Source organism: Leptonychotes weddellii, chromosome 4, assembly GCF_054177405.1.
Source record: "Leptonychotes weddellii isolate Sample4059 chromosome 4, ASM5417740v2, whole genome shotgun sequence".
NCBI lineage: Eukaryota > Metazoa > Chordata > Mammalia > Carnivora > Phocidae > Leptonychotes > Leptonychotes weddellii.
Window position 1 is genome coordinate 51,148,793 of NC_138372.1, and position 13,592 is coordinate 51,162,384.

The 13,592-nt window shown below is 46.3% G+C and overlaps 1 protein-coding gene and 1 pseudogene across 9 annotated transcripts in view; both read right to left on the bottom strand.

Annotated features, from left to right (window-relative positions):
* The window catches only part of GNG12 (G protein subunit gamma 12), a 118,151-nt gene extending 113,209 nt beyond the window's left edge, over positions 1-4,942 (bottom strand). For 2 of the 9 annotated variants that reach the window (XM_081818612.1, XM_081818609.1), the window contains exon 1: positions 4,434-4,886. The gene's annotated coding sequence lies outside the window, so the exon portion shown is untranslated. Of the gene's footprint in view, positions 1-3,792; positions 3,941-4,433 lie in introns of those variants that run through there. The other 7 variants (XR_014144911.1, XR_014144912.1, XM_081818611.1 and 4 more) reach the window with 7 other exon arrangements.
* Positions 4,943-11,270: 6,328 nt separating this feature from the next.
* LOC102730503 (26S proteasome non-ATPase regulatory subunit 4 pseudogene) lies at positions 11,271-12,446 on the bottom strand (annotated as a pseudogene).
* Between the last annotated feature and the right edge of the window lie 1,146 nt (positions 12,447-13,592).

Consider the following 13,592-nt stretch of genomic DNA (forward strand, 5'->3'; position numbering starts at 1 on the left):
CGATGCGGGACTCGATCCAGGGACTCCAGGATCATGACCTGAGCCGAAGGCAGTCGCTTAACCAACTGAGCCACCCAGGCGCCCCTATACCTACAACTTCTGAAAGGGCCTCTCTTTTACAGCTAAACAATTCTCAGTACAAAGGTTCTGACATGTAAGGACCTTCAACTGCTATGCAATCTGGTGTTTTTTTCTAAAACAAAATCCTGCTATTTGTAGCTAATAAACCAGTTTTTACTGAGTAACTGTTACACAGGAGACTTTTTATTTTATATATACATTTTACATAATATACACACACACACACACACACACACACATACACACACACACTCTCACTGGGGAAACTGGATAGAAAAGAGGGAAAGCACCGGAATCCTACCATCCACTGGTCTATATTTTCTTCTAAACTGTCCTTCATCTGCATAAACTTTTTTTTGACCTAGCTATAATTGTTAATAATGCACTGTAACTGTGCACACTGCCCTTCCCATACTTAACCTATCGTAACATAGAATTCCATGGATTACTGTTCTATTTTTTAAGCTTCTAATAAGAAAGGAAAATGGGATTGAGATCTAGGAGAATTAATCTGTTGAACAAATTAACGTAGCAATCCATTTCACATTTTTAAAAAATGCATTGAAAATTGCCTAATTATATTCTCTTACTTTGTAAGCATTGTTTGGCAGGACTTTTTAAATTACTGAACTTTTTTAGATTTGGGGGAAACATTAAAATTTCCTATAGTTGTTTTCCTTGTTACAAAAGTAATACAGGCTCATTATATAATATTTAGATAGAGAAAATCTCAGGAAGTAATAATTTAACATTAATATTTGCTGAACACAATGTGCCAGTCACTGGTTCTAAATGCTTTAGACAGATTAACTCATTTATCCCACACAACACCTCGTGGAAGCAGAAAGATATGAAGCAACTTGCCCACACTCTTACACACCTAGAAGCATAAGCCAGGAATCCATCACTATGCTATGATGTTCTAGGAATGAAAAGAATCAATAATTTATTCAATCAAGTCCTTCACTGCTTCAGCATATAATGTCCTAGGCAAGGAACGATTCGTAATAACATTGTACCCTTTACAATTACTTAAAGATATCATAAAGCACCATTTCTGCATCCCTGTGGGACAATGAGTAAAATGGGAAGTCATCTGTTATAGGAACTACCATTCCAATCAGTCCAATCGTAGGTACCTGATATGCGTCAAGGAAGAAACAACAGGTGCTTGAAAGGATTTGTTTTAAAGACAGAAGCATTTTGTAAGTTTTGAAATTGATTCAATAATGTGATGAGTAGAGTCCTTGAATCAGCTGAGCACTCACTCATTCTCACAAAAGTTTAGAACCAGTCACAACACTTTTATAAAACATTTACAAAATGCTCCCAATTGGTCCTAAACACTTCTGATGGCTTATCTGTAGGCACTGAACATCAGTACATGAAAAAATAACTAGAAACCCTTGGGTAACATTTTTTCATACTTTAATTAAAAATCATACTTGGTTAAAGATAAATATTTCTGTTCCTGGTTTAATTTCCTACCCAGGCTAATAAACACAACTTTTAAAAATATAAACTCTCTTTAAATTTAAAATATGATTAATGAAATGTTTCTGACTGCCTGGCTCTAAAAATATTATATGACTATAACTTCAGCACTAAAAGCCTATTAAAGCTATCAATCCATTAATCATAATTATGCATAGCACTGTGGTAGAAACATGGCACACATATGTCCACAGGTATTTTATACCTCTAGATAGATAGCTCTATCTATAAAATAAGGTATCTTCTTTGGAATTTAAAATAGCTCTATCTAGCATTTCCAGAAGGCTTAAGCTGCCATCTTGTAATTTATCCAACAGCCTGCCACTGGAGTAAGCTAGAGAAGTAAAATATCCAATCGTGTTGAACATTAACTGTGTGTTAGGTGCCGTCAAAGTGTTTTGCAAAGATTGTTTCATATATTTTCATATAAACCCTTGAGATAGAGACCACTATCACCCCCCTTTACCAATCAGCCTGAAAAGATTAAATAACTAATACTCCCATCCAGGTCTGTCTAAACCGAAACTCATACTCCAAACCACTGATGATAAACTGCTTCTCTTCCAAATCAGGCCTCAAAAAAATCTGACTTCCGCAACTTACCTCCCTAAATTAAGCTTAAGCTGACATACAAAACTTAAAACAAACAAAAAACACCCAATATAAATCTGACCATTTATACAGCAATAAATGATGTGATTCTAAATGTGAAATTTTTAATTTCTCGTCTCAGAGAGATTTCCAACATAAAAAAACAAAATTAATCTTGCGTTTGGGAACCATTTCCTCAAGTGTTTTGACTATGAAACTCTCTGCTGTCACAACTTGACAAACCACCCACGTCCTTCAACAAGTGAGGACAACACAAGCCCAACACCACCAATCTCACTGTTAGAGAGTCTCAAATGAGACTGGAGCTTGCTACACAGAAAGACTTATAATATTAATCTTCTCAGTCTCTTGTGAAACAGTTTCACATTTTTATGTATTTCTACACAAATTCAAATGCTGTCTGGGTTCAAGACCTAGCGAATTACCTGGGCTAAACACAGTAAAAATACGACCACATTTTTTTTATAAGGTCTAAAAACATAGTTGCTAGACTGCTCAGCATTTTTTTGGACTTAAACCAGGGTTTTATGGTGCTAGTTAACTGTTAGGGAAGCAAAGGGACTAAACATTTGATCCCAGAGTCCTTTTATCACTGAAGAGTCTATAAAATGTTTGATTACTTTTAAAAACCACATATGTGAATCATGTTTGCTTACTGAAAAGGGGCCTTATTAATACACACAATTTGGCCTTAAAAAAAAAAAACCAAAAAAACCCAGCTCTTTGCTTGAATGTGATTGTTTTGGCAATAGTAAAACCCAACCCCGTCATTCCTGCGTCGCCTGCCTTCCTGGTTCTCCTAGGTGAGGGCCGCCATCCTGCGATCATTTACACCGAGAGCTGAGAAGCACCAGCAATGGTGCAGCGTGGTGACTAGCACTTTAAAAACAAAGCCGAACTCCGCTTTTAAAAGAGAGAACACACAGACACAGCCCTGACTCTGACAACATCCAAAAGATTAATTATAGACAATCCATTCAGACGAAGCTACAACAGCCCCAGGAAATATAAACAGTGTCCACAAAGACAGCAGGGGAGGGAAGGAAAGAACTGATGGGAAGGAAGCTAATCATGTGAAGTTTGTCCAACTCCGCAAGGTCTAATAAATTCCCGGTTTGTTTCCACTCGGAGCAGCCATTAAACGTGCCCCGACACGTGGGCGCAGGGGACCTCCCTTCTGTCCGGTTTTTGCCCATTTCCTTCTCCATAACCTTGTTTGTATACAACCACGCCCGGTCAAGGGTGACTACGAGATAACAGGCCTCATCAGTTTCTTCTCTTGGATTCCCAGTTGTCCAAAGTTTCACTCCACGGCGGTGATTTAACAAGAATCACGAGTTCTTCTGCGAAAGTTATGAATGGCTTAAGTTTACAAGACACAAACATAAGGCGAGGGACAAGTGTCAGAGGCCTTTAGTGACAGGGTTTTAAAATTAGTTTTAATTGATCTGCCCTAGCTAAAATTAAGGGGCGGGGGGAGTCACCCTGATCCACGTAATAAGGGTCCCGACAATGCTTTAAAAAAAAAAAAAGATTCACGCAAGACTCGCGTCTGAGCCTCGACCTCCCCATACCACCTGCCAATACAGTCTCGAGGCCACTCACTGCTGGGGGGTCCCTCGCGGGACTTGTGAGCTGGGCTCTCCTCTCTGCCCCGCTACTGCCCCGCTAGACCCAGCGGCGAGCGGGTTCCAGGGCTGCTCGCCCGCCCGCTAGTCCCAAGAAAGAGCGGAAGAAAGTAGGAAAGAGGGGCGTGGCGCCCCGGTCGCCCCCAGATGCCTGCCCGCCTCCAGAGCCTGCACCACCAAAAGGAAGGGCTGGGAACAGGGAGCCTCCCAACCCCAATGGGGCGCGGGGCGCACGGCCGCGGGCCGGCGAGGACGCGGGCGAGCTGCGAGACCTTTCCTGCCGCTACCGCCCCCATCCCAGCGGCCGGGTCCCCAGCCCTAGCCCCGCGGGGCCCCCGCTCTCCTCAGCCGCCGCCCGTCGAGGGCGAGCGCGCAGTCCGCCTCCCGGTCTCGGCGTCCCTCGCCCGCCCTCCCTCCCCCATCCCCTTCTCCGGCGCCCAGTGCCCCGACCAGTCCCCGCCCTCCGGGACACTCTTCCCTCCCTCCTTCCTTCCTTCCTCCCTTTCCTTCCCTCCCTCCATCTCGCTTCCCAGCACCGGGAACTCGGAGGCGGCCTCCGAATTGGCCGGCCGACGCCCCGCGCTGCGCCCCTGTGCCCGCGGGGACCAGACTCGCCACCTGCGCCCGCCGCTCGGTGCCCACTCGCCTGCCGGTGCGCTCCCCCCGCCACTGCCGCCGCCGCCGGGCACTCGGTCTCTAAGGGCTCCTGGAGACGGCTCCGACCTCTCCTCCTGCTTCTCCGGGCGCCGGCTCCGCCTCGCTCGGGGTAGGCGGGGCGGACAGCCCGACGGGCGGGGCGGCGGCGGCCCCGGACTCCTTCCTCCGGCCCTGGCCCTCCCTCCGGCCCAGGCACCCTGGCTGTTCTGGGCTTCGGCAGCCGAACCCGTGTCGTGTCCCGCCCGCCAAAGGGGAGAGGTCGGGAGCTGTAGAGCTCCACAAACGTCTGGCCGCCTTGGTCATTCCCATTTTCCTTTCCCCAAATTCATGGAGGCCCTGAAGTTCAAGGACTCTCGGGCCCCCCACTTCACAGGACCCTCCACCCGGCGGCTCTGACTCCTCCAAAGTCTCCTTCGCGTGCGAACGCCTCGCTAACCCCTATGCCAACCGTCCCCTGGGCCGCGAATATGAGCGCTGCCAACCCCCTACACAAAAGTTAGGCTCTGCTCCAGGAATTTCTTAAGAAAACAGTCCCAGTAAAATTTAAAGGGCCCTGGGGCCATGGGGAGATTTTGTTTCCCAGAAAATGGAGATAGAACCGCGGATTGTTGAATTTGAAGCGCATGCACCCATCACGAGCTTCTCCATCTCTCCCCCAGGAAATTTGCGCTTCCAAATGCCCAATACCTGGCAGAGCTCCGCATAACGAATTAATTGGATTTGGTTCGTCTTCTCTGAATGGATTCAGGGTCAGGTAGTCTGAAGAGCCCCTTCCGTTTACACAGAGTTCAAACTATTCATACAAACAGCCATTCAAGGAACATTCACTGAGCGCTTGCTGTGTGCCAAGCATTGCACTAAAGGTGATGGAGAGACACAAAGATGACTCACACAAGGCGCTCAGCCTCAAAAAGTCCAGAAAGAGTCAAAAAGACGGATGTGCAGAAACCTTACCACTCAGCAGACTTCCTGCTTATCCCCAGGTATCTGCTTTCTTGTTTGACAGGGTGAAGACAAAAGAGAAGGTGAGGCCAAACTAGGTCACTTGGAACCAGTGTGGGCCGAGTCCATGCTTGAAATGGAGTCTGGTGGCATTGATGAGGGATGTCTGTGTGTTGTTTCACCAACTGAAGAGAAGTGAGGCCCAGGGAAGCTTGCAGCCAAGGACTGCGGTTAGGCCGTCATCTTTACTCTTACTTTCCTCTCCACCCCTACTCAAGTATCCTTCCCAGTGAAATAATTTGACGAGGTTGCAAGAGGGATACTGTAGGTAGAGGCAGTGGTTGGATGCCTTGCCCGGAGAGTGTGGTCGGAGACACCCGCATCTCATTGACAGAGTACCGCCCTCAGCAGCTGGATTTGCTTTGTCTGTAGGAGGGACAGCGGGAGGTGCCTGGGAATTAGTGTTCCCCTCCCCCACCCCGCCCTTCCACCAGGGACTGAGGAGAATGCAGGTATAAATACCACAGTCCTGGCGCGCCCAGCTGGACGGCTCCAGTGTGGCTCCTCTCTGCTGTCCACAGAGCTCCCTATGAGATTGGGCCAAAGTCCCTCCCCTCTTCTATGGGATTTTGCTTGATAACACATTCTTGCTGGCCCTTCTCACCCTTCCAGGTCCCACTCCCTTACCAACCAGTGTTTCCTGGGAACCCATTCTAATCAGGGCCAACTATGTGATTTGCAGGGCCCCGTGCAAGATAAAGAAAAATGTTCCTAACTTATCAAGAATTTCCAGCTGGCAACAGCAGAGTATTAGACCAAGTATTAGGTCCTGTGTTTCTGCACAGATGTGCATGACTCTGTAGATGGCACATCTGTGAAGCCGGTCTGGGAGCTAAAAAATCACTTTCACTTGAGTCTTCATCGCAAGGTCTGCTTCCGGGGAATCCCCAGTTAAGATAACTGTTAAAGTGAAAAATCAGCCCATCCTGTGCTAGCATAATCACCTTATAGAATATACTAGTAGTCAGCATCCCACAGCTTGGGAGGCTGCCCCTGGTAGGAGGAGGGCTTAGGTCAAGTTGTATGTAATAGGAGCTTGAGCCATCAAAAGAGGGAAAACAGTTGAGAATGGTTTAGGTTCACAAGATGATGGGGCAGGAAGTCTGGGTTTTAGTCCCATTCTGAGGATACACACAAAGTGTTAACTGGGGTGGTGTTTTAGATTGAGTTTCAAGTAAGAAACACCTTACTTGAAGTTTAATTGGCAAGTAGTTAAAAAGTTACACCTCACTTGTAAGGAAGTGAGGTTGGCAGGATTGGGCAGAGGGAGAAGCTGCCTCTCAATGTGGTTTACAGCTGGGCCTAGAGCCCAGCGGGTACTGGAGTTGGGCGGCTCTTCAGAATTAAACCAGACTGAGTCCAGGGAAGAGGGCCTTTGTAATCTCCCTATCCGGCATTCCTAGGAAGAGGTGTAGCCATAGGCCAAGCAGTTCCTTGAGCGCAATGCCTGCTGATGGGCACAGCTGGGGATGGTCAGGAAGAGATGTGTCAGCGCTGAGCAGAGGATCTGGGAGAAACTCCACAGTATCACTCCAGGCAGATGATCTCTGAGATCTCACTTGGGCTTATAGTCAGTCATGACAGGAATACACAGCCCAGCCCAGGAGGGCCTGACCCCTCGGTCTTCCATGTGGCACCTGGACAGTTTTTAATTGCATTTAACCTTTCTTATACTATAAACCTATTTAATTTCCTATTTTTTTCCTTCGGACTTTTAATTTTAATTTTTCAAATTTTTTTAAAGATTTATTTTTTTTTAGAGAGAGAGAGATAAAGTGCAGGGGGGAGGGGCAGAGGGAGATGGAGAGAGAAACTCAAGCATACTCCACACTGAGTGCGGAGCCTAACATGGGGCTTGATCTCATGACCCTGAGAAACCAAAAGTCAGTCGCTTAACTGACTGCGCCACCCAGGCACCCCTTTTTATTTTAAGTAGGCTCCCCACCCAACATGCGGCTTGAACTCATGACCCTGAGATCAAGAGTCACATGCTCTGTGGACTGAGCCAGCCAGGTGCCCCTCCTTCAAAAAAACTCTTTTTTTCCTCCCCTTTCTATGTTCTGGCCCAACTATTTTCTACCCCTCCAATGGCACTAGAGACAAACAAATAAATACAAATAAATAAAGCAATTTTGCCTTAGAGTTGCAGTGTAGTAATGTAAAATATACTTTATGAGATGAAGCTTTTGGGATTAAGTCCTGACTTCGCCACTAACAAATTGTGTGAATTTGGGGCACTTAACCTTACTGGGCATTTGTTTGTCTTTAAAATAAAGAGATTGTAAAATAATAAAATAAAATAAAATAAAATAAAATAAAATAAAAAAGAGATTATAAGAGAATGGTCTCCAAGGTCCCAATTCTATGGAAATTAATGTTTTTAGAAGACACGGTTTTCTCGTGGGACACCTGGGTGGCTCAGTCGGTTAAGGTTAAGTGACCGACTCTTGGACTCTTGGTTTCCCTCAGGTCAATATCTCAGGGTCCTGGGATCGAGCCTGCCTTGAGTTCCATCTCAGTGCAGAGTCTGCCTGTCCCTCTCTCTCTCTCCCTGTTCCTCCCCCCCCCCACACATAACTGCTGACAAGGCACAGTTTCTCTCTCTCTCTCAAATAAATAAATAAATAAAATCTTAAAAAAAAAAGAGAGATGGTTTTCTCTGCTGTATAATCCCTCATGAATCAAGCAAGAGAAATGTTTTTATAACTCAGAACAACTGATTTTTAAAATTAGTTGCAATTCATAGGTGAAGCACTACTTCTATGAACGTTGCTATTCAGTATTCAATAACAACACCCTAACGAAAGCATCAGTCAGAAAGAGATGGGTGAAGAAAGATGAAAAAAAATGGGGCAAATTGGTCAGTCTGTGGGTGATGAGGTCTCCACAGACTTTGCAACAGTTTTTCTGGAATATCAGATTTGCTCCCTAAGAATTTTGTCCTGTTGCACCTGGCCACACTCCGCCTGAACCTGCCCTAGAAGTTATGGAGAGCTACCTCCTTTTGAATAGGTTACCTGGGTAAGTGTTTCACAAACTGGTTTTTCTGCTCAGTCAGAGGCTGCCATCTTCCCATGTAGAAGTTAGGTTAGGGAGAAGCACCCACAGTCTTGGAAATTCCCAAGTAACGTGTTGAAACGTGTATCGCCACAGGCAGGAGCTATGACCAAAACTGTGGGTACAGATCAGTAGGCAATTCAACAGAGTTCCATCCTCAAGTGGGTGGAAGCCTTCGGAGGCCTGGGTGGGAGTGGCCCAAAGTTGAGGTAGTAACTTCTGTTAGTTGATTACTAACTCAAAATGAGCTTTCTGGATTACTATAGGGCTAGACCCTCTAGCTTGGGAAAGTGGAAGTCTTCAGACACGGTTGCCTAGGAGTCAAACACCTGGGCTCAAAAGTTAGCAAAATTCCCATCAGTGGAGGGTTTCAACCCGTGGGCCATTAGGAAATAGAGATGCAGAGGCTATGGGGAAACCAACCCAAATGTCCAGGAAAGATACGGTACTGTTTTCTAAAGCATCCTGTGAAGAGATGTAGATCTAAACATATTCACATGAGAAGATGCCCTGAACATATTTTTGAGCATAGCAAGCAGGTTATAGAAGAGCATGCATAGAATTTCCCACTCACATATAAAGAAGCACACACATACACACACACGTGCATCCAAATCAGTGTATCTGCAATGATGTTTGGCAAAATGTTAACAGGGCTTTTCTTTTGTTTTAATATTTTATTTATTCATTTGGCAGAGAGAGCACAAGCAGGGGGCGCGGCAGGCAGAGGGAGAAGCCGTCTCCCCACTGAGCAGGGAGCCCAACGCTGGGGCTTGATCCCAGGAGGCGCCCTTTTCCTGGGATCATGACCGGAGCTGAAGGCAGATGCTTAACGACTGAGCCACCCAGGCGCCCCTGAACAGGGCCTTTTTTTCCAGGGTGGGGGAATTTCAGGTAACCTACGTTTCTAAATATTGCATACATTTTCTTTCTTTCTTTTTCTTTCTTTCTTTCTTTCTCCTTTTCTTTCTTTCTTTCTTTCTTTTTTCTTTCTTTCTTCTTTCTTTCTTTTTCTTCCTTCCTTCCTTCCTTTTTTTTACAGTGAATGCGTAGCTTCTCTATGAATAATGTGGGTGGTTTGCATATTATAAATGTGTCTTTTTTTTTTCATATTATAAAAAGAAGAAGAAAGGCATTGTGTAGACCAGGTTGTGACAAAACATTACAGCCAGAGGCCCAGACCACCAGCCATCTGTTTTGGTAAATAAAGTTTTATTGGAATACAACCACACCCATTCATTTATCTATTGTCTTTGGCTACTTTTGCTTTCAAGAATAGAGTGGAATGTTGTGGCAGAGACCTTAGGGTTCACGAAGCCTAAAATATTTATCTGCCTCGTTAGAGAGGTATAGACAGGTGGACTAGAAAATGTCTTCAGTGTGGCAAATTGTAGCCTAGATTTTACTAATTCTTCAGATTTCAATGCATCTTAATTTTCTATTTTAAAAGAGTATAATCTGTGTAATGTAAAGTACCTTCCAGTCCTGAGTAGTGATTGTAATAACACAGCAAAGTGACATGACCTGGTTTGGGGTGGTTAATATCTGTGTCTTCCCGCTCCTCCTCCCCTTCTTCCCTTATTCTTTTCGGACTCCCCCTTTTCTCTACCTGCTCCTCCTGTTCTCCTCCCCCTCCAGCTCTTCCATTTCCTTCTCATTTTCTCAGTGAAATAAGGTCACACCCTCTTCTCCATTTTGCCCTCAAATGCTATTCCAGCGGAGAGAGGAGGAGGACTGAGGTTCTTCTTTCCTTCTGGCATGGGTATCTCCAAGACAGAATGATTGAGGAAGTCCTGGATGAAATAAATTATTCTTGGGGAGGAGGAGTGAGGTCCCAATGAATCAACCCAGACCCGGAGGAAAAACAGCCAGCAGAGCTGTGGAGGAGAGGAGGGTGTGAGGCTCCCAGGCGGGCAGGGGAAAGCTGGGAATTGAATGGGGCAAATTCCCTCTCTTCCCTCATTCCTCTGTCACACTCTCCTCCAGTTTTCCTGAAAGCCTCCCATCCCACACAATCCGTCCAGCCTCCAGGCTCACAGAGGAGGTTTGCGAGCTTTCTCCTCCACGTTCAGCGGTACCCAGCATCCCTGCTCTCACTTACAGAAACCACGGGAGCGAGGGGAAGTAATGGCAGTCTGAGCAATGCCAGGCCCTTGCTCCTTTCTAGAACTCGGCCAGAAGAGCTGGATGTTGGCTCTCATGTGGAATGTCCTTAGATGCTAAGTAATTAAATTGTGCAACAGAAACCTTCTCTTTGCCAACCACTCACCCCAGACCTTCCCTGAAGAAATAGAAGGCCCCTGCAGAGTCTGAAAGGGAAGCAGCCTGGTAGATGATGATTAGATTATCCATCCATCTATAGCCTACGCCACTGGGTTTTGACTCAGACGCAGTCAACTCTGTGGACCTGGGAGCTAAGTTGTGATGGGAATGGAAGTATTTTTCTCTGGCACCTGATAACAGACCTGTTAATTTCATTTAGCTTTAGATTCTGGTGAGACTGGAAAATACCAAGCCTGCAACCTCTGTGACTCCAATTTACACTGCATGGTCCTCGGAATATCTAAAATGGTTTTCGGGATGCAGGGGAATCTCAGAAAATGCGATTAAAATAACTTTTTTCCTTTTTTTTTTTTAAAACAAAAGTTGCCAAGCTTGATTCAGGTTGTCCAGGTTACAGATAACGGATCTAACCCTACATCCCGCCCTTGCTATGCAGCCTCCTGAGCACCTCAGCCACCCCTGCGCCCAGTCTCATTTCTTGTCCTACTCCTTCTTGTCCTTCTTGCCATCCCCGTTGGCCTGCGAGGCCAGGGACCCCATGGCATTTCGAATAGCTTCGTTGTCGGGATCCACGCCTGGAAGGTTCTCCAGGACACTCTGAAGGAACTCGGGGTCCTGCGTCACGTCATAATCCTCCTCCTCCTCGGCGGGCTCAGATGTGTCCATGGCGGAACTGGCATCGATGTCAGCTGATTCTGCCTGGCCGAACTCTGCACCCTGCAGGGACATCTGCATGGCCTAGGCGATCTGCTCCTCCTCCGTCATACTGCTTAGGTCAGGGAGCCCGGTGCGGCCAAACTCCTGCTGCCTGATGGTCATCTTCAGCGGAGCATCGTCTGAGTCTTCAGCCCCAGCTGTAGCGATCCCCGCCTCAGCCGCGGAGGCTGCAGCTGCCCGCCGGGCCTCCTCCTCCTGCCACTGCCGCTGCTCTTCCATAGAGACACGGAGGACCAGGGCCAGCTCAGGATCAGCACTGGGATCCACTCTGAATTCAAAGTCACTGGCACCAAAACCTAGCATGGCACCGCCTTCACCAGCCAGAATCGGAGAACTGATGAGGGCGTCGGCCAAGCTGGGCCCAGGGGGCACTGTCACCAGATGGGAACCAGTTCCATCTTTGCCACTCAGTGTGTTTACAAAGGCTGTCAGCTTTTCTGTGTTCACCTCCTCTTCCCCAAAATTGATAATGTCAACATTTACTTTTTCCTTCTTGAGACGTTTAGCCAGTTTCACCAGATCCTTCTCGTTGTCCTCCATGGGGCTTCCCACAAAGGCAATGATGCGCGTCTTGTGATTCTTGCCCTGTCGGTGCGTCAGGGCCAGATGGGCCACACGGATGCCAGGGCAGAAGGTGATCTTGCCCCTGGGTTGGACAGTGTGGAGCTTGGAAAGAATGCGGCCAGTGTCAGGGGTGAGTGTGGTCAGCACTTCACAGCCATTGGCCAGTGTGATGAGGCCCACATTGTTCTCAGGGTTGCTGCGGGTCTTAGAGTGACAGACTATGTTGAGCCTGTAGCCGGGTGGGTAAGAAGTCCCCATTCCGTATGTACTCACTGTTGTCCTCGCAAATCATAGTACGTTCCAACACCATCTTGCCACCTTCCTCCCTCCCCGACCAGTTCTTCTAGACTGCCTAACAACAACTCGTTCCATTGACCCACTTTTTTCTTTTTTTTAGTGTTTCAGTATTGCTCTAGAAGTATTGAGAGAATAATACCAACAATAATGCCAGGATCCTGGCATTATTACTGGTATTATTCTATTATCTCAGTATTTCTAAAAATAGAAATATGGACTATTTTTGTCTTAAGACTACCCTGAGAATTACACGCCACATTAAAATTTTGAATATAATAAAGATGCATTCATTTAAAGAGTGTTCTGATCACATTCCTCTCATGTTTTAAACCCTTCCCTGGTGTCTTTTGTTATTTCCCTATTTCCTGGGTTACTAGGAAGGTTGGACGTCTTGAATGGTTCCACTACCGATTTGGGCATGGATCTACTTCCAGAGGCCTCTGATGGATTGTGCTAGATATTTTTGTATTCCTATAAATAGCCTTGAGTTTTGTTCTGGAATATAGTTAAGTTACTTGGAAACAGATTTATCCTTTTAGGTCTTGCTTTTAAGATTTATCCAACAAGATTAGAGCAGTTATCACTCTAGAGCTAATTTTTCCCCTACTGAAGCAAGACCTGAATGTCTACCCAACGCTCCATAAGGCTTGAGGTTTCCCAGTCTGGCTGGTAGGAAGAGGCACCATTCCTGGCCCTGTGTGAGCATCTGGCACTGTTACCTCTAATCTTACAGATGGTTCTTTCCCTGGCCCTGGGTGGTTGCTTCATCTGCATGCGTTCCCCATTACTCATTATTCCCATCATATGCATCATTATCATCAAGGGGACTTTCTGCTGGTCTCTAGGTTCTCTTTCTGTTCAGCTCTCTTTCTGGTGCTCTGTCCTGTGAGTCCTAGCTGCCTTGACCTCCCTGAGCTCCCACCCCCACCTTCTCAACTCAGGGGGCCCACCAGACTCTTCCTTAATTCCCTGCTCTCTGCTGTGCCTAGAAATTTCCTCAAGACAGGACACTGGGAGACTTTCTCCCCTCATTTTTTTTTTTTTTAAATATCTCAGGGATCACTGTCCTCTTGTCACCTGAAGTATAGTGTTTTGCAAACTATTGTTTCAGATATTTTGTCTGTGTTTGGGTTGTTTCAGGTGGGAAGATAAACCAGTTCCTTTACCCCATCCTGACTGTAAGCAGCTGTCTCCCCTGTC